This window comes from Ixodes scapularis, unplaced genomic scaffold (genome assembly GCF_016920785.2).
Source record: "Ixodes scapularis isolate PalLabHiFi unplaced genomic scaffold, ASM1692078v2 PGA_scaffold2__306_contigs__length_199485367, whole genome shotgun sequence".
Classification (NCBI taxonomy): Eukaryota; Metazoa; Arthropoda; class Arachnida; order Ixodida; family Ixodidae; genus Ixodes; species Ixodes scapularis.
In genome coordinates, this window is record NW_024609857.1 from 169129124 (window position 1) to 169149584 (window position 20461).

Sequence of the window (20461 nt, forward strand, 5' to 3'; positions counted from 1 at the left end):
CTCTCTATATTAAACAGGGGGCCACACGGCTCCCTCAGTTAGTGTTGTGTTGGAACCGAACTGCGTCTGTCATGCTTCCGCTTCTTGCCGCCGACGGACGTTGGCCGGTGCGAAGCGAGTTCAGTTTACACTTGTAACAGTACGTGGGGGCGTTCGGCAGGATTGACGGAACAGCGTCTTTGGTCAAGCAAAGGGCAGTCTCTTGCAAGCTTGACAATCTCTCTAGTGATCACATGGGTGAAGTGCCGCACGACGAACTGTTCCTCGAAGTGGCGCTCGCAAACCACGGAGTGAGGCTGAAGTTTTTCGTCGTCGCGCCGAAGCGCAAGCTACCATTTCCGAAAGAGATCCGGGTCCTTGGGGACAGAAAACAACGACAGCTTAGTGTGTGGTAGCGACTGGCCATGGGTGTGGCCAGAGCGAACCAGGTGCGTGTGAAGATGATGTGCTCCCGCTTGCACGGGGCACGAGACTGAGAGCTGGACTCGCACGAGAACAGGGTCTGGACTCGATCGAAGCAGGGACCAGATATGCTGATGTAAATAAGAGGAATTACATAAAACACTTAGGTCCTTGCCTCGTTGATTTATAGCCTGACTTGCAGATAGGCGCGAAGCAGCAAGTGTCCTTCCGAGCCTTCAAATAAAAGCGGGAGAGCAGCGTAAATAACGCCGACAAGCACAAATGAAACTCCTCACGCCATGGAAGACGCCATACCGGTATGAACGCGAAGGAGCGCAGGCGCAGATGAAGGGGAGACCGAGGACCGCCGGGCCGCCGGATACCGGGACATCGACCGCAGCGCCACTTTCGCTGTCATGAGGCGGCGGCGCGCCTAACTTCCCGAGACCGCTGAGCAGGGTCATAGCAGAGAGAGTAATAGAGAGACAAAAATGCCCTCCCCCTCTCACCCCGCAATGTCGTCTGCTCCGCCGAGTGGGCTGTACCTAGCATCCGGCTGGCGTGCAAAGTCTGTTTAAAATCGCGTCATTTTGGAAATTTCAAGCGCAGATGCGCAGATTTTGGTATGCCAGTTATTGTGTAATACTATGCTAGGTAAAATGACTAACAGGGTCCAATTGCGCTTTTACCTACGTGCAAATAAAAGAAAAAATAGGGAAAACTGTGTCAGATCGGCCGGTCTCTCCGGCGAAAAGTAACTCCGGTTGCTGTACCTTTTTTACTATACAAAGTTCGTACTGGTGTAGGCCTTTAGCGGCCATGAGTGGTAGTCTGAAATAATAAATAAAAACGTGCTCTCTGCATGCCGCAATACAAGCAGTAGTTGAGGGTAGTACTGCCGGCTGACTCAACGGCTATTTAAGTAGCAGAAAAAAATATGCTAGTTGATCATCTACCGAAATAGAACAACAGAGGGCTATAGGCGCTTTACACACGCGCCAAATTACAGCCGCCATTGCTGACCTTCTCTAGTCTTTCCCAGATGCCGAGCCACTGAAGCGGGCGTCGACAAGCCTCCAGAAAGGCCAATGCTGTGGAGAAGGGCACAGTAGAACCTAAAGTGGCAATAACCTGCCTCGCTGTGGTAATGATGAAGCGAAGTAAATGTAATAGGAGGAAACAAGAACTGAAAGGCGGTTATGGCGGCGCCCATGCACAGCTGCTGCACAGCGTCTATAGGCTGATTTTGGAGTAGCCATAACTATTCTAAGAACGCGAACCACTTCACAACGGCAACCACAAGCGAGAGTTTGATGTTCCGTACAGACCGCCGGTACAGCCCAAAGATGGAGAATGGCAACCTCCCGGTTTGTCGTCTGCTATTGGCGACGTGCACGCCCGAAAGCGTCGCTGTGGTCGGCCTTCCACGATTGGCCGAACGATGACTATGACGTCAGAAAAGGATTTATCATCGACGGAAATGAGAGAAATGAAAGAACTTTAATTTTGACGGTGTTGGCAGTGTTCCTTCGAGAGCGCAATGATTTCAAGCTTCCACCATGCTAATAACAAACACCATCGAATTTGTTGTTCACTAGGTAATGACGTCACAAGGGGGGACCATAGGAGAGCGCCACCAAAACATCTCGCCGCTAATATTCTGTTTCACCTTATGATGTACCGCAAAAAAGGCTACAAGCGCGAGCTCCTTGCTCTAGGGCACATCTCGGCGGCACAAGCTCTCGTGCGTTAAGAGCAGCTCCAGACGCTATGAGCTCGCGCTTCTAGCCTTCTCTGCGGTACAACATAAGGTGAAACGGAGTATAGCGGAGTCGGGCGCGTGCCCTCTCTCTCGTTTTACCCCGCCGAACCAACCAAACCAACACCTGCTAGAAGAGAAGGCCGTAGCGCTCTTCTCGTGACGTCGCGAAGGAAGGCCATCGGGGGCGCGCGGCGAAGCGAAGCCAACGCGCCTGGATCGACCGTCGTAACGCGCTTTTAGTCACAAACGCGCGATTTAATAGCTAAAATGAAAGCTGCACATAGCAACGGGTCTCGAAAATATTTTATTACACGGGCAAATTATTACACCGCTAAATAATCGGGATGAAATGGTACGAGGTAGGCATATAGGAGAAATCATTGAGTCACGCAATTATTGCTGTAGGAATGCATATTTTACACAGAAATACTTCGACAAGATGGCGAGACACGCAGTGATTAATTCCAGCAATACAGATCACGGTTAAAAATCAGGTAGACGTAGTCAACGCGGACACGGCTAATCAAGTGTCACTTACGATCATTTAAGCGATGTTATCGCGTGCAGTGACTGAATTCTTGCATCATACCCGGCCACATGGCAAAAGTGATGTAATTTCGATCGAATGACATTATGAGGTCGACAAATCAGCTTGCGACACTCGTATAATCACTCAAGACCGCGAGCTGATTAAGTCCCATATCATTTAATGAACATAAATTAACTTTTCTGTGTGGCAGGAGTACTAAACTTACTATTTACAGTCAACTAATTTACTTCTCCCTATGGGCTCGAGCTGCCTTAGAACAAAATATAGTATTTTGTGTACAATAATACTATTACCTTAATACAGTTAAGATTCTAGTATAAAAGTGGTAAAGGCAATAAAATAGCATTAGTTTAAATAAACACATAAGCACAAAGAACGCACTTTGTATAATCACACAAACTTGTTATTCACCTTCCACTGAAAACTAGAATCTTACCACGCATATTTACAAATTTCGACGCAACCGCACACGGAAAATGACGAATAAGATGCCATTCTGTCACGAAAAACAAAAGCAAAAAACAACCTGACTGCAGCACTTTACTCGCGTCCCACATGACTAACCGCCGAATTCAGAAACCTCACTCAAACTACACTCAAACTGACGGGCCCCTCCACTTCCTCGAGGAAGGCGCGAGGGCCGGCGCTGGCCAATTGCGAGCACGGATCCGCCGTCGCGATTGGCCAGCGCCGGCCCTCGCGCCTTCCTCGAGGAAGTGAAGGGGCCCTTCAGTTTGAGTGTAGTTTGAGTGAGGTTTCTGAATTCGGCCGTAAGAAAGCCCGTAAATAAGTTGTCTCTCACCTGTCGATCGTATCCATACGTCCCACAATATCCGCGGCGAAAACAATTGAAGACGAACTTTCAGTCTCTCCCTGTCGAAAGAGAGGTCTATCGATAATCGACCAGTGTCATCGTTGGCTAATTGCAACACGTGCCACTCAAACCGTAGCAGGGCTTGTTCCGCGAATCCACGTAAATGCCAAAGTATCAAGCAAAAAAAAGAAAATCTATTCCAGACTGCGGTGACGATCAAGAAACGACGGGAAGGATCAAGAGAACGACACTTACACACACAAAAGCAGCGGGCGGGAGCAGTGTAGGAGGCTTATCCAGCATAACGTCAGGGACTCATCTCTTGCTCGCGTGCGCTCCACGCGGCGATGACTGGATTTTCTTCGGTTCCCTTCCCTTCTGAAAGCCTCAGCGTTTCTTTTTAGACAGTCAGCAGCTCACACACAACGTAAATTTACCAGAATTGGAGCCCGTATACGAAGGAGGAAAACGTCGCAGCGGACAGTTCATTCGAAAAGTGTGGGGATCTACGGGGTTGCAGGTAGTCTCGCGGTTACGGGGATAATCATAAACATAAAATTGGTACTTTCAACCTTGGTAGCGCCGTGTATTTTATCTTTATATTATATATATAATAAATTGTACAATACTGCGCTTTTAAAACATATATTAATGTCGGATAAACGTTCACGAACACCCCGTGCCGCTCGACGAGTAACGTTTTTTTTCACGTCGATGTCACAAAATTTTTCTCACGTAGCTGCGCTATGGACTTCCTTCTCCGACATTGTGACGTAATCACTCAGAGCGCTACGGCTTTCTTTTCTAGGAGGTGTTGACCGAACCCGCTGAATTTCCCGGATGTATGGAGAGGGCGCTGCTGTCGAACAAAATGGTGCCGCCCAGAGAGCGCCGAATGGAACGGTAAATATCACCAGGATGACCTTTGGGGGATTGGACGCCTTTTTTGCCGGGCGATTCATTATGGTGTCAAAAGACTACCCAATCAATATTTCGCTACAACGTCACGTATATTTTAATCAAATAATAAAAAAAAAACATGTCAATTATTTTAAGCCGAAACCGAAACTGGACTGGCGAGGAGAAAGAAATATAGAAGAGGAGAGAGAGTTGACAGAAGTCACATGGCTGTGCAACTTTTTTCTTCTTCAATAAACGTATTTGCAGTTTTTTAGAAGGTATAAAAAATTGGTATCACATTTCATTTCTATTTTTGACATCTAGTGTGTGCCCTCGATTACCCACGGCGTTCATTATATTTGGTGGTTGTGTCTAAACCACAGAAAACGGCACGTGACCACGGAGGAGAAAGTGAGCGCGACTCAAACCGGCCAGTACTCGATCGGCGGTTTTCGATCGGAAAGAAAGCGAATTTCGAGCCGCCAATTGTGTTCCGGGTAGTTTGGCTCTCATATGTCATGTGCAAATAAAAAAACCTTGGCGAGCATAAATACCCTGCCAGTGTCCTTTAAGACCGCTTACTAGTGGGAATGCGAAAGCATTCCTACGCGCAGCGCATTCCTACAAGCAGCGCGCCACGTCTTGCTTTTTCGCACACGGCGCTCCGGCGGAGACATCACGCTCCCCCATTGCGCAGGCGCGACGAACCCCGCCGGCTCCACGGCCTTTATGACAATGCTTCTGCGTCGCTGTGCTTTTGACCAATGGGAATTTAACTGCCGTTTCGCTGCTACAGACGGTTACAGATAACACGTACCGGCTTCGCTCCAATGCTTTCGCATTAAAATGCAGGCCGGTCAACATCGTTGGTGTTAGACTGGTGGCAGCTGATAAAACTCGTTTTCTTTACTGACGTCTAACTTCTGACTAGCTCAGTTTGTAGAGCGCTCCACTGGAAATGGAGAGGTCCCTGACTCGATATCAGGATCAGGCGGAATTTTTCGGCTGCGCACCAGTCACGTAGCTTTGTTTGGAGTTTTGTGCTTGTACTTTGCCCCTTTTGTTCCCCCTCTCCATGGATTATTATTGTCATTCTTGTTCAGCTCGCTTGCACCTTTGTATTAATTGCATTATAATCATAACCTTAAAGGGTTACTACAACTAAATTTCGACGCTTATTTCTTGGCCTATACATGTTCAAGGGAGCAGTATCTCGTCGAACAGACCTATCTCTCGTTATAAAAGAAAAGAAAATGAATTTTAAAGTAAATTAAACGATTAGCAAAGGGCACCTGGTGGATGTCGCTAAAGCCTCGTTTGCAATGCCCGTCTAGAAGCCTTGACAGGTAGTGACGATGCCTGTTTCGCCTAGAACCATAGACCGTTTAATTGTGGGCAGCGCCATTTTGAATACTGTGGCGCCATCTAGCGAATGTCAGGTTCCGCGGCCATGACGAGTGGTTAGAAACGTTGGTGAAAGTACTCTTCAGTCTGTCTATGCTGAAAAAAGCGATGAAGAAACTTCATTGTGACGTCGCCGGTGGGAGGAGCCCCAACTTCATCGCCGGCAAACTCCACTGGGGACCCAACTTTATCATGACGTCGGTCAACAGAAACGATTAAGTTAAAACTTCATCGGGAATTCTACCCAGTTGTAAAACTAGTATTTTGTAAGTTTGAAAAACGTAGAACCTGTTTCAATTAAAATCGAATAACACAAGCTGAATTCTCTTTGCACCAATTATGCATTTTACTTGAGTGACCATAGTAACTATTCGCATGAACTGCAGCCGTTTGTGAAGATTGGGGTCTTGGCAACGTTGGACAATCCGGATTAAGGAGTTCGTTCAGTTTGTTGTTGACACGACCTCGTAATTTTTGAGAGTTCAACTTTGACTCGGGACTCTGGCCACTGCTGACAACGCCACCAAAAGGTGGAGGCTCTGGGCTCGTGTCTCCGTGGGGCAGTTCGCTCTACTCCTCGACTATCTGTTGGCGAACCCTGTCCTTGTTAGGTTCGCCACAGATAGTCCGCTATCCAAGGAAGAACGAAATGCCCTGTGGGTCATCATTGTACAGGAGCTAAATATCGAGGACCCGTCTGTAAGAATCCGGGCCGAATGGAAGACGTACTGAAATACGCGTGTGTGCGCGGAGCGACGACGGGATTTCCCAGGCAGCACAAGACGTCCAGATGATGTTGAAATAAGGTCCTAGACATTGGGTGACATCGACGGCATTGGTTCGTCCACATGAGAGGTTCCGACAACGTCAAACACGCTGCGTAGCGACGACGTCATAAGCTTCATCTCGACGTCTTCAACAGTAATTGACGTATGAGAAGTTCTTTGAACGTCGAGCACGAGACGTCCCAACGATGTCCTGAGCAACTCCTTGGCATCATCGACATTATTCGACGTCAGTTCTACGTTTTTTTGGGAGGTTCTTCGAACGTTGAGCGCGAGACGTCACAACAATGTCTGAGCAATACCTTAACGTCATCGACATTATTCGACGTCAGTTCCACGTTTTTTTCGAGAGGTTCTTCAAACGTTGAGCGTGAGACGTCCCAGCAATGTCTGACCAACACCTTGACGTCATTGGCAATAATAGACGTCAGTTCTACGTTTTCTCCGGGAAGTTCATTGAACGTGGAGCACGAAACGTCCCAACAATGTCCTGAGCAGCACCTTGACGTCATCGACATCATTCGACGTCAGTTCCATGTTTTTTGGGGGGAGGTTCTTCGACCGTTGAGCGCGAGACGTCCCAAAAATGTCTGAGCGAACACCTTGATCACCCTGAACAAGCGCCTGACAAAGCCCCAAGGTGCTGTCGTATCACTTTTAAAATTTATCGTCAATGTCAGCGTTTTTTGACACTGTACATGCAATCCATTTTTGAACGTGACTGAGCTCTCCTACAATATTATCATTCTCGTGATTTTTGTTTTAGCAGGAATTGCTTAAAAAGCCAAGAATTCACAAGAAAAACCAGGATTTAGCTCGGACTCAGCGATGCTGTTTATAGCATTTTTAGCGTTTCTAACTTAATATCAGCGTCTTTAAAGCTGTAAGAGCTGAGCCAGGTTGAAGGGTGGACAGCATGCGCAGTATCCAAAACGCTGTATTGACGATAAATCTTAAAAGTGATATGACAGGTCCTTGGGCACTATAGGACGCTTGTTTAGGGTGACTCCGGATTACACCCAAAACTGTGTACCCATGGAAGTAGCCGAAATTACCGATCACTAGGGAGCTCAAGGAACACCGTTGCCATAATTCCTCGAGTGCAGGCCGGGGCGCTTGAGAGATTTAGCAAATGGTCTATTCCGTCCGAATATACATGCTTCCGCGAACAAACTTTCGAGCAACGAAGACAGATCCAATTGAATCCATTGTTCTACGATAACCCAGGTCGAGACCGTTATCAATTGACATCCCGTTCAGTTTCGACGTATGCTCGACGTTTTAAGGTCCTTAAATGGGACGTTACGTCAACGGTATATCAACGTTATCAAAGACGTGCGCTCGACGTTTTATGTCGTCAAATGGGACGTTATGTCAACGTTGATATGACGTTATGAATTGACATCCCGTTCAGTTTAGGCGTATGCTCGACGTTTACCTGCTATTCTTTTTTAATGCTAAAATTCCAGTGTGAATGTACGTACCTTCCGTCATAATTTCGTACTGTTCAGTCCTTTCCTTAGAGCGCAATCGATCTCGGGGAGGAGACAACCGACAGACACATTGGCCACTGTACGTTAGGAGCTTACCGTTCAGACCAGCGTTCCAACATGACTATCCACACGTCGATCGACTGCACCTAATCCCTCAAGTGGTTTTAAACTCTTTAATATAAAGCGGAATGTCAACCTGCGACACCCCGTCCCCTCCGATCACGGCCCGACCAACGGCATCAATGCCCGACAGTTTACGTCATCTCATCTTGTTGTTACACCACTGATACACGAACACACGGTCACATCGGCGATAATTCCAGTGCCATCACGATGTCGCTGACACGCAGACATACAGAACCACGTTGACAATGTTGCTGACACGCAGAAATACAGAGCCACGTTGATTGCCGGTTGGCACGGGAAAACAGAACCGAACTCAGCACGGAATGTATCTAGGCAGCCGGCAGCAAAACCTGCCTGTCTTGGATGCAGTTCCTGCGATTTCCATAACGTCGAAAACGTCGACACATTTCCGCGTGTTTACGCTACTGTGGTTCCGCGTGCGTTCCGCGCCGCAATCCGGAAACGGCCATCTTACCCAGTGTACGTAGCGCTGCTGGCACTGCTCCGGAACTTTGCTGTTTCTAGCGGTTTCGTTTGCTCGTTTGATAAAATTAGTGATAAAAACGTCAATGCAACCGAAATGTTCTGCACGTTTAGACTAGAAGACGGAATTACAGGCGGCCTTCGCTGACACGCTGAAGCTCAATCAACTCAACAACATTTATTAAACAACGTGCGTGACGTGCTCGAAAACCGGAACCGAAAGAAGATGACTCGGGAGGGCGAAAGCGTTCTCCCGTCTGCCTGGAGAAGGAGAAAAAAAGTTTCGTTCCTCCCTTCCTCTGGTGCCCGCTTAGGGGCAGTCAGTAAAAGGGAGGAAGACGCGCCGTTCCTACCTTTTTCCTCCATTTTTTTCTTAGAGTGTATAACGTTATCACTTGACTTCCGGTCCAATTCAGACGTGCACTCGACGTTTTAAGGTTGTTAGGTGGGACGTTATACCGACGTAAAATCCCCCTTTTTTTCCAGACACAAGCCTTTCCATATTACGTCGAAGGGACCTGACGTTCAGAATTTTGACGTTCTGTCGACATCTAATTCCTGACGTCATCGACGCTCTTTCGACGTCTTTTCAACGTGTCTGTGCTGTCTGGGTTGGACCTGTCCGGTGCCACTCAGAGGACCGGTGGGGGTGCCAACCCCGTCCCTCCGCTAAACGCCGAAGAAGAACGGATATTGTCCCTCGTGGGGTGGGATTCCTCCCGAAACTCTTGGGGAAGGCGCCTGGCACCTCTGGCACCTCGCCCAACGCCACAGCCTGGCCCATCGGCTGCAGCCACGGTAAGTATTTGGAATCGCAGGTGTAGCTAAGGTACCACAGTATCTGACCTCGTGATGTGGGAATTATGAACGGAAAACGCAGTATGAGTTGTTAGGGCTGTGCCACAGTTCATCCTCACAACTGTATTCATAGCTACAGTTATAACTGGATATACTTTACGGTATATCGACTCATAACTTAAAGAACAGCCCAGTTGATGTACTGTTTTTCTAACTCAATAAACGTTGACGATCTAATCAGTTGGTAGTGCAATCTTAAAAAAAAAATAGTGCAAAGACATGGGTAAAAACAAATAGGATTGACAACATGATAACTCCAGTTCAAGCCAATATACAGGACTTCCCAGCAGAAGACAGCAAGGCCGAGGACCAGAGGTCGGCCTTTTAGGTCGCCCTCACTCACCCTCACCCTCACAGCCACACTCACCTAAGCCCCTCACTCACCCTCACCCTCACAGCTACACTCACCTTCAGTCCCTCACTCACCCTCATCCTCACAGTCACCCTCACCTTCAGCCCTTCACTCACCCTCCCTGAACCTCACGCCCCCCACACACCCATGGTCCTCACGCCCCTCACGCACTCATGGCCCTCACGCCACTCACTGCCCTCATGCCCCTCACTCACTCATGGCCCTCACTCCCCTCGCCGCCCTCACGGCCCTCACGCACTCATAGCCCTCACGCCACTCACCGCCCTTACGCCACTCACCGCCCTCACGCCCCTCACGCACTCACCGCCCTCAGGCACTGATGGCTCTCACGCCACTCACCGCCCTCACGCCCCTCACGCACTCACCGCTCGCGCGGCCCTCACGCTCCTCACGTACTCATGGCCCTCACGTCACTCAGGCCAGCTTCAGATGGGGCAATTTCGCCCAGACACTTTACGTGGCAACACCAGCAACACGGGCCGCCCGCGATCACATGCAGCAACCAATTGCTGCAATTTGCCATCATCATCATGAAATATTATTATTCTTGCACTATTTAGACACAATTACGCGTTATAAACGTGTTTTTATGCATTCAAATCTCGTTGAGAATACAAAGGCACCTTTCTGAAACAGTTTATTTCCAAAAACGATCGATTTCAAACCAGAACCAAAGTTTCGGTGTCATCATCTTCGGCACGAGGTATCACGTGAAAATTTGGCGTCCCTCATTGGATGGAGACGCTTCAAACGTCTTCGAATTGCTCCGAGTTGCTTGCTCATTTCGAGCCGGACCCGATCTCAGCAATTCGTGTCGACCTAGGGAAAGCTAGAGAACAACCCGCCATCAACACCAAAATTGCTGAGAAAGTTGCTCCGTCTGAAGGGGGCCTCACGCACTCACCGCCCTCACGCCCCTCACGCACTTATGGCCCTCACACCACTCATGCACTCACCGCCCTCACGGCCCTCACACCCCTCACGCCCCTCATGCCACACACTGCCCTCACGCACTCATGGCCCTCACGCCACTCACCGCCCTCACGGCCCTCACGCCCTCACGGCCCTCACGCACTCGCGGCCTTCACCGCCCTCACAGCCCTCACGGTCCTCACTCACCCTCACACTCATGAATTTTCCTGGTTCAGAAACTCATTCACCCTCACCTCACCTGTGAAGATGAGGGTGAGTGAGGGTGAGTGAGGGCACTCATGAGTGAGGTATGCCGAGGACACGCCAGAAGCGGCGTTGCCTGTGGAGGGTGCAGCTTTGCCGCCACCAAATGGTACCAGGAAACACAAAATTACACATCTTGAAATCACATGAAAATGTGCTTCGTGTTGGCAGTGCACTAGTTCGCATGTGCCCTGCCTCCTCGCCCTGTACGAGCACGGCCTGGGCAAGCGTGCACTGCTTGGGCAAGCGTGCACGGCCAGGGACCTGCAGGCCACACAGCAGCAGCAGCTGGCTGCACAGGAGGGCATCCGTGCAGCACTGGAGGAGATCCCGCCGTTGCAAAGGGGTGCAACCGATGCGCTCGCTCGCCTAAGTATTTTTTTTTCTGTTCGTAGAGCTAGGAAAATTCAACCTAGGCAAAGCTTTCATTTTCTGACAAAATGCTTGCAGGCAACAGACGTCTAATCTAAGTTTCATAACGGTATTTGTTTTTGTCTTTCCGTCCATTGCCGTTTTAAACTTGAGGTTCTCTGCATTTTGCTGAGCGATTAGTAAAAACCGTGAGGACAATCTTATTTCTGAAAAGAGGCCCAGCTTGTAAGCACTGAACACAGCGGTGCACTGTTAATGTGAAAAAGCACTCGCAGAACTTTCCTGTTTTTTCCTTAGAACCAAAAAGCTGTCATCAGTTACTATTGCTACGGAAAGTGCTCAATTGGGGCTATGATGTAGGCGGTAAAATTTTGTGCCCTGCCTGCTAATGCTATTTAAAGTAAAATGGAAATATGTGCCAATGACATGTTCGCACTAACAGTGTTGCGATGTGTAAAGGGGCGGCAATATGAGCAGGCACAGTTAGGGTTTATCGGGACGAACAAAGTAAAAAGATTAAAAGCAGAACCTTCCACCACTAATAAACAAGGAATGTGGCAGTTCACTAGAATCTCCCTTTTTACAGCTTAAAACTCATGGAGCTGCCATTATGGCATTTTCGTCACACCAACCACAACGGTTGTTCCAGTTCATAATGCCGCCACCTGCACATGTCCTTACACCTATACAACACAGCACTTACGAGGTCTGTTCAACACGTATCCGACCTGAATTTGTTCCACGGAAACAAATGAAGCGCTGACAGCGTCCCCTGGGGGGGAGGTGCAGGGAACATTAATGCGCATGCGTGAATTTTACCAGGCCCCCAGAAGATGCGAGTCGCAGGCAGTCAGCCCCAGTGAGGAGGTGCAGTCAGTGCTCTTCAGTTTTTCACGCGACAAGTCGGGTTGCTTTAAGCGGCATTTTATCTTCGGGAAGAGCCAGGCATCACAAGGAGCCATGTCGGGCGAGTAGGGAGTCTTGATTCTGGCCAAGAAACTGGGAATCAAATGCGAGAATAGAGCTGGTGCATTGTCATGATGCTGCCCCATCGTGAGCAACTTCGGCACGAATGTCGCAGACATTCTCTGCAGATCCAAATCCTCCTTCACAATTTAATGCACCCGAACCGGTACTTACCTTAGCCGCAAGTTTTTGAATGGTGCTGCGCTGGTCCAGCACTTGGCAAATCATCTCGTTATTTCCGTTTGCTGAAGGCGTTCCGGAACGTGCGTCGCTCTCTACCAATGTGCGGCCATCTATGATCCGGTTGTAACACTCCCTTGTTTGTGTAATGCCCATGGCATCGTTCTGTTTGAGTGTCACCAAGCTTGAAACAAAATTTGATGCAATACCTCTGTTCAAGCCGTTCTGTCATTTTGAAAAAAAAAAAAAACAATTACGAGGACTGTCTACATTTTTTTACTGAGATGCCGACTGCCATCGACTCACATTTTCTGCGATCCTCATAAATGCGCGCATGCACATTAATGTTCCCTGCACCTCCCAACCAGACGACGTTGTCCGCGCTTCAATTGTTTCCACGGAACAAATTCAGGTTGGATACTTTTAGAACGCCCCTCGTTTACTTTGTCCCGCCCTACAATAGACTGAATGTCGAATTGACGAGCCCAGGTCCAGTCACAAGCCATTTAGGAGCTCCCTATTGCTTCGACGAGCGCAGATATGATCCTATGAACAGTTGGACATGGCTGTCCGTAGCTTTATCCTTCAGCATATCCGTTGCAACTCAAGAAGGTAGGGCGAGGGTAAGACGGGCCGGGGAGGAGGAAGCCAGACGGAACGCTAAAGAGAGGAGGGTTCGCGCTCTTTTCTCCAGCGTTTCGTCTACTTCCCCGTACCCGGCCCGCCTTACACTCGTCCTCCCTTCATGAGTTGCAACGGACTATAGAACGAGACAAAGGATAGGCAGGCATGACCTCGGTTCTCAATTTCTTGCATGGACACTGCTTCGGTGATCTGTTTTCCCGCAGTTTCGTGAGATTACGTGTGAGATTACGAAGAAATTAATTTTCACTAGCATTCCGTGGTCTCTACCTATTCTCCTAAGGTGTATAGTGACCTGAAATTATGCATAGTGACCTGAAATTAATGTGAGGAAGCCAAATGCAGGTTGCTTTGGGAGGTTTTTTACAGAAGTAGAAAAGCCGCAGCACAAGCATGGTGGCTTGAGAATTGCATTTGTTGTGCGATTGATTGATTACATAAATTAAAGGGGTCTTCAGAGTTTCATCACCTTGCTATACACAGTAAACACTACACGGGCTATACACAGTAAGCACCACACGGGCTAGAAACACAGAGACAGCGCCCTGTCTGTGTGTTTCTTGGACCTCGTCCTACGTCTTTTTTGCGCTGTTTCCACCAAACTAAAATTTGAGACCCGACACAGTGCAGCCCCAGACAGACAGGCTTTCGAAGCAAAGGCATACGCACTACAAGTCTTTCAAACTTATAAGCTCTTGCTGAACGACAGGCCCCGAAGTGCTTATTCAAGTGTGCGCCTTAGCCCATGCTCAAATTCTTACTGCTGCAGGCTAGATATGATGGAAGGTAAAGGCAGTGACATGCCAATCACTACCGCGGTACACACCACTACCCCATCCTCACATTCAGCTAGCAGGCTGTTCAAAGAGTATTTTTCTTCTCACTCTGTTTTCAGGCTGGAGGGAATAGCGGCTTCTAGGACCCAGCAGTCTGCGTCCTTCTCGACACTTTTACTCCACCTGATGGGTGTCCGAAACTTCAACCCTCAAAACTTCAACCCTAAGGGCTGTCTCCAGAGGCTATTTGTTTGTCATTTATTTAATCTACACAAGAAAGAACATGTTGCAGATGTTATAAAAATCTCATATCTATTCTATTATCGATCACAAAGTCTTTAAAACTTAAAGACCTAAGCATAACTGGTGCAGGTGGCACGAAACCATATCATATGCTTGTATTTGTGCGTGAATTACCTTCACGTCATGGTTGCGGTACAGGAAACAAGACATGCACGAATAAGTTTTTGTGATGATCAGGTAGAGTGAGCCAAAATATAGTCATACGTAATTTTGATTTCATTGTAGAAAATCTCAATAGTAAAATCTGTAACGAGTATAAATATGAAACCACAAGCCGAATTTCGCAGATATCAATGGCCGATGTCCTCCCTTGTGTGACGTCGCAACACACGTAGAATCAACATTACAGGGGTTCAAATGCAATGTTATGGGTGTACAACAACATTGATGAAAACACGAAGAGAAATAGTCGGAAATATCTGCATGATGCGATGTCGGAGCTTTCCATGTTTCCAACCAAATATGCCGTTTATTTGTGAACGTGAGTTGGGCAATATTAAAATTGAATTACTCGTGCTGTGGAGGATAAGCCTAAATATTGTGCGGAAGGTGTTCCTAAAGTCTGTGATAATCAAATTAAAAAAAGTTTTACGGAGAATCACTTTAAAATATAGTGTACCAATAAGGGGAAAAATTTTACGCTTGTGATAATTTGTCCTCAGTATGATGACTATGCTGTGACCATCATGGATAGAAAGGTACTAAAAAGGTAAGAACGACATAGATCAAGAAATGGTACAAACAACATTAATTGGCATAACCGTTTGAATGGCACAGTCTGGAACGTGCCCTCCTACCGTGCTGCCGGACAAGACTGGAGGGTGACCAGATGAGGTTTCTTCTGCGACTGGTATGGGGGCAGAATAGGTGGGCACATGCATTTTGCTTCATGGCTGTGCAAAGCGACTCCGGTGAGTGGGACGTGCTTGTGGTGTGGGTCGTGCTCGGGGAGTTGGACGTGCTCTGTGGGTGTTGGCAGCCACCTCTCTCACTTTTCGCTGCCGCATGGCCCACCCCCTGTCTCTCAGGTTCCTGGTGTTGGTGTCGCTGTCGCTGCTCTCCAAATCTGAGTCTTCCAAGTCGGCCTCCTGGAACACGAGGGGCTTGGGGGAAAGCTCTGGAATTGTACTGTACAAACAAACATTTTGCAGAATGACACATGCCGTGGCGATGTCGCATGCCCTGTCTGGGTTGTAATGCAGTGACCGGTACCTCTGCAGGCACCTGAATCTGTTCTTCAACACGCCTATGCAGCGCTCCACAATGGAGTGTGTAAAACGATGCCTCTTGTTGAATTCAGCTTCAGCTGTCTGCACAGCAGGGCTGCCAGGGATCGGAGTAAGAAGCCACGGTTCCAGGGGATAACCGCTGTCACCTGTGCACAAAGATATGACGGGGTTTGACATGAATGTGTAGGCATTAAGTCTGAAATGACACTTCTGTTTGAGGCTTTTAAGGCTGATGCAGCCTCTATTTGTAGGGTGTCATAACATTCGCAAAGAACCTGCAGTTCGAAAACTGACTCTAGAAGAGTGCAGTGCGAGATTTGACTCTAGAAGAAATGAAATGTATGTTACTTGTCCTGCCAAAAACATGTTTGCATCGTTGTGATAAACCACGAGAGTACAGTGTTCTGGCGTGCATTCTGTCTCATAACAGAATAATGCATAAATATTGCATGCACAACTTATTTCGTGATCTCCAGGTTTATCGGAATGATTAAGGCATGTGTTCAATTTTCACGGCCATGATTTGTCTTAATAGATATACTACATAATTGAAGGTTACGATTCGAGGTACACGAGACCGAGTCGTCGTGCAACCTATCGAAGCAATGTGGTCGTGGCCCACACTGTATCGGCATATTGGTCTAGTAAATCGTCGTCTTTCTAAGTTGGAAATGCTGCTTTTTGAGGTGGGCCAATGAGCGGTGATTCGGTTCCTAACGACGTAAGGGTGTTGACATTCATCGCACAGTGCAGGTGAAGTATGGTGGCAAATGTGAGCCGAAGACAACAGTGACTGATGGCATAAATGTTTCGTAAAGGACGTGAGGAAACATAAGATAGTCCACGGCAGGGCACGCACATGTTGCTGTGACAGACGAAGCTGTCACCAAAACTGATGCAGCAATACAAAAGGTCCCTTGTCGGAGCTTATGATCACTAGCGGGGAAATTTGCTGTCGTTTAGAGCTGTTGATACAGTGGTTTAAAAGGAGCGCACTATCAGAAGTTGTGTTCATGGATCCCCTATAATGCCTACTGACCACCTTAAGGAAGGACACATAGGCTGGAGTTTTAACCATTTGTTGCGGTATGAAACAGAGGGTAAAGCATTTCTGTTACGCATGGTAGCCAGCAATAAAACCTCGTTTCACTACTTCTATCACTTCAACACGACAGCAGCGTGGAATAGAAACATCCCCCAAAACACGAACAAACAAATGCAGGTCACATGCTTCCGATGGTAATTGGTTGAACTCTCTCCATTTTTACCACAAAGAACGTTTGTTGACAGGGTTTACAGAGCCCGACGTGAACAACAGTGCAAACTGCTACAAGGAAAGACTCATCAAACTCACAGGGCCTTTAGGAATCAGCGATCCGGAATGCTTTCACCTGGTGTGATCTGTTGCATGCCAATGCTCTTTCGCATCCTGTGACCATTGTGAAGGATGATTAGAGAATTGAGTTTGCGTGCGTCATATGCAACTAACATGTGCATATTCACCACCATAGCATTTAGCGCATAATAGTGATTTGGGCACCAGTAAGCTGCTTTCGCAAACCTCTGGTCGTTCTCAAATGGAGACCAGATGGCGATTTGGACTCCATCGATGCATCCTGTAACACGATATGGTCTTAGCACCTTCGTAGGCAAATTATGCATCAATTTATCACGATTTAAAACAACAGGGCTGGAACTGCGCGTTATGGCAAGTGCAGTCGTGAAAATGGAGGCTGTCTGCTGAAACTGGCATTACGAGGGGTGGTCGTAAAATCTGTGCAACTTTAGGGGACTTTGAAAAAATAAAGCTGCGGTCTTTATTCCTTCTCTACTTATATGAACCTGACAAGGCGATACACGTTTCCTACCAATAGATGAGCTCGCGGATGGTTTGACTTGAGAAGTCCTCGTTTTGACTCTTGGGGACGTGTTCCACCTTGCCAGTCACAATGTGTCACTGTCGCGGAAACACCTGCCACTCAGTAAGCCTTCATGCAAGGTCTAGCACCTGCGACACTTAGCTAGAGTGTCATACGCTGGGGATTGACACCCTACACTATCAAATGAAAAAAACAAACAAACTAATAATTGCACAAAATTTTTCTTTCTGCACGAGCTGTGCCATTTTAGATTGGGTGCTCTAGCAATCTACGCAGAGCAATGCGTACCGAGACTACGGAGACGCAACCTTCTTCGGTTACTTTGATTCGCTAGCAAATTTCTTAATATTCTTCATTTTTGACACCAATTTAGGAACTTTAGGACCGCCCCCGTATGCGACCGATTTCCGTAGGTGCGAGAGTTTTTAATGAGCATGCGCGCGCAGTCATGTCGTTTGAATGCGTCGCTTGAAATGATTGATCTCACGTGAGCACCATGAACACCAGCTGTCGGCGCGGAGGGGCGTTACGTACGGCAGGGACCAAAAGGAAGGGAGAGAACGGGGAAAAAAAACACGAAACGCACGTGGGATGTGAAATCCTTTTATGAAGGTTTCTCTACGGCTACGCTCATTTCTACCGAACACTGTCGACTAAGCGCATCGGAAATCGTTCCTCAATGTTGAGACATATATATATAAAGGAGTATTTACCGATCACACCGCTGAACTTGCACTGTGCGAAGAACTTCTTCTTTGTTTCTTCCTTTTCTGCGTCCGTCAACGGGAAGAGCGGGAAGCTCACCCAGCTCGGGCCGAGGTGATCACACCTCGTGCAGAACGCGGCTTACAGTGCACTGATGCACCACAATATTTTCGTCACTGGCCACTGTTCCCTGGAACCCGCCATAGAAGCGTAGAGCAAGGAGCACTTGGTGCTGTACAGTCAAAACATGAGGCCCCTCACGACGCCGCTGGAGCTTCCCACCAAGCTCATCGCATAGCCAGCGAGCGGCACCCTTCACGGGGCGGTATTCCCCGACGAATCCTGCCTCAAAGATATGCGTCGCGGTGGTCCCAGAAAACCCGTTTCATGGGCGAACGTAACAGGAGAGCCACGTACGTAAGCGTCGCCATGTTGACTGATGGAGAACAAATTTTGCTCAAGTTAACTTCATCGGCAAACTCAATCGTGACGAAATTATGACGTCCCCTTGAACTTTATTATTTCACGACCTTAGCTCAAACTTCATAGCGACAAAATTCATTGGGACGTCACGTCACGTGACCAGAGGAGCCGGCCAACCAGCACCCGATTGAGTTAACTTCATCGTTGAGTTTGCGATCTAGCATAGAGAGACTGCAGGGCGCCGCTTCCGCTTTGGGTGTGCTAGTTGAGTGCTGCAAGGTACTGGCAATCCGAGTTAGGGCGCTTCTTGTGTTCTTGTGGGCCGCGGTTGGTGTTTTTCAGGTCATTGGACACTTTGTTTGCTACGCATTATGGCATCCGCCAGTGCGGCGATGCCGAGAAGGGCGGCACTGAACCCGCCACCGATAGAAATCGGAGGAGAGTACTCAAAATATTGTTTCAGTTACCAACGATTGAATTTTCATTCAGGTTCTTTATCGTTTTAGATGCAGTACACCGAGAAAATGATTGGCGTTTTGTGTCGTCCGCAACGTTGTAATATAATGTGAACAATGTACTTTAGCTGAACGTGTTGGCCATACGGTTACATAGAAAGACTAAAACACGGAGGACGGACAAATGTGTTCTTTCTTCCGCCATTCATGTTTTAATATTTATTGCATTTACTGTGTACAAGCACGCGCGAAAGAAGAGCATTTTAGGGAACAATGGAAGGGGTGTAGCACGTTTGCCCCGCGTGCAGAATCCCTGTCGCAATAGCCTCGTGTCAACTGCCCTGCGGCTCAAAAACCAAAAACTTCAGGTCGGAAGGTTCTGTGAAACTCCTCTCGAACAACCTCGGCGAGCGACAGTGAGGATGGGCGATCCGCGTCGGGGAGCATCTTGCGGAGTTCTTGCCGGACGATGGCGCGGACGACTTCCCGAAGGCCGTCGACACCAACGGTGTTCAGGTCCAGTAGGCAAGATGCGACAGTTGGAGGAGCAGGCACGCCGGCGAGTCTATGGTAATAGCGTGCTCGGGCCGACAGCGCGCGCTCGATGTTAGCGGCTTCAGTCACAGAACCGTCGACGGTTGTCGGAGGATTGCGGACGAGGCCCCCGAAAATTGCAGCCTTCATGCCACGTATGAGGACGCGAAGCTGCTTCTCCTCGGCTGCCTCCGGATCGGCTCGGGCACATAGGCGCATGACATCCTCAACGAAGCTGGTCATGCTTTCGTTGGGGCTTTGCACCCTTGTTTGGAGAAGTTCCTCCGCTCGCTGCCGACGGTGGTGGTTGAGGAACGTTCGCTTCAACTCGGCGGCGCAGGATTCCCACGTAGTGAAAAACGCTTCGTGGTTTTCAAATCAATGCCTCGCTGTTCCTTCGAGTGCGAAGTAGAGATTGTGAAGGCATTGCTCAGTCGTCTATCCGTTTTGGCGGGCTACACGTTCATAGTGTTGCAGCCAGTATTCAATTTCCTCGTGGACGTCTCCGTGGAAAGGCGTCGAAGTTCTGGGTGCGACAGGCAGGTATACGACGGCAGACGCGGCCGGGGTCTGCGCCTGGTTTGCCATCGTCGTTTTCTTCGGCTTGGTCTTGGGTGGCAAGGGCCCTGATTCCGGGGGTAGGCCAAGGTTGAGGCGACTTGATCAGATCTCGGTCTGTTCTTCGTTGGGTCCTCGGGGGCCTGGGTTCGAACTTGCACTGTGGGACCTCGGGGGTGTGGGGGGGGGGGGGGAGGAGGGGGGAGGGGGGAAGTGTTGCACGAACATGTGGTACCCCGCACCTCGACCAAAATATCACGAATGAAGAGGTAATGGAACAAAGAATAACTGGGGAAACTGAAACGTCTAATG

General features: G+C 48.5%; 1 pseudogene; it reads left to right on the plus strand.

The window, feature by feature from the left end:
• Positions 1 to 404: 404 nt before the first annotated feature.
• The window catches only part of LOC121047863, a 59204-nt pseudogene continuing 39147 nt past the window's right edge, over positions 405 to 20461 (plus strand).